The 1,154-nt window shown below is 39.8% G+C and overlaps 1 non-coding gene across 1 annotated transcript; it reads right to left on the bottom strand.

Annotated features, from left to right (window-relative positions):
- Nucleotides 1-500: 500 nt before the first annotated feature.
- Nucleotides 501-573, bottom strand: TRNAI-UAU. The gene has a single exon. It is a non-coding gene; the product is annotated as a tRNA-Ile (tRNA).
- Between the last annotated feature and the right edge of the window lie 581 nt (nt 574-1,154).

Here is a 1,154-nt window from a genome sequence, read left to right as displayed (position 1 = left end):
GTGAGTTGGGCATTTCCTTGTCATAATTATGTTGAGGAAGAGCTTATGGTGCAGAGGATGGAGATGTGCCTTTACTTGTCAACTGTGTCACTAAATCTAATGTGTCCGGATGCATATATTTTTCTTAACACCTAAATCATCCTGTGGAAAAATGTGTCCTATATCCTCAGAATAAAAGGATAACAGTAATTTTTTCTGCCTGGTGTTCAGAGTGTGTGCCACACACAAAAAAGAATGATTCTGCACTAGCTTAAATATTAAATAATGGAGTCTGCTTAAAGAAAGCTGAATATCTTGGTTTAAGAAGTTGGCTTTACCAGTGATTGAAATACATTGGATATGACTGATAGCCAGGGTATCTATATCAGGCTAGCCCTGTACCTTGTTATCCTGAGATTCTTTTAAAACTAGAAATCCAGTATTAAAATTCTTTGATAAAGTTTCAGATTCTGAGACAGGGTTCACCAAATTTCTTTTGAATGGAAACTAAAGCAACTTTGTGGTTCCACTGGCAATTGAACCCAGGATCTTCTGGGTATAAGGCAGATGTGCTAACCACTACACCATGGAACCTAAAGATAAGATTTTGATTCCGAGACAGGATTATGTAACCTAACCTAATTAGGATCCTAATTTAGGATTGGGTCTGGGGCTCATCAAGTGGGGCTATAAATGGGCATAGATGTCTTGGAGGTCCAAATATGAATCTTTTGCAAGATGGGGGACTCTATAGAAGATTATCAGTCCATGGAAATAGTGGGCTTAGGAGACAGTATGTGAGCCCAGAAGTGGGACATGAAAAGGAAACTAGATTTCTGAAAAAGCAGATGAAATGGTGCATCAATCTTTAGGGGCAAAGCAGGAGGGGAGCTGGAGAAAGAACACAGAAACAGAAACAAGATTGTCACAAGGCGCTAGGGAGCAAATTACTTGAATTGCAGCCCACTCACATTTGAGCAAATGTGCTTCTGGGAGCTTGGGGCTTGTTCTTAAAAGAACCAGTCCTATAGGATAGGTGCCTTGCCAAAGTCCAGATCGGCTTTAGTGCTAGAGAAACAAACACATTTTGCAAAATCCAACTGTTCATAGCTGGGAGAGAGCTGAATTCCCAGGAAATGATTGTTCTTTATTTGATATTCTTAAGCATCAACCAC

Source organism: Panthera leo, chromosome C1 (assembly GCF_018350215.1).
Source record: "Panthera leo isolate Ple1 chromosome C1, P.leo_Ple1_pat1.1, whole genome shotgun sequence".
Lineage (NCBI taxonomy): Eukaryota > Metazoa > Chordata > Mammalia > Carnivora > Felidae > Panthera > Panthera leo.
Note: the sequence above shows the minus strand (reverse complement) of the source record. Positions and strands in the feature narration are given on the sequence as shown.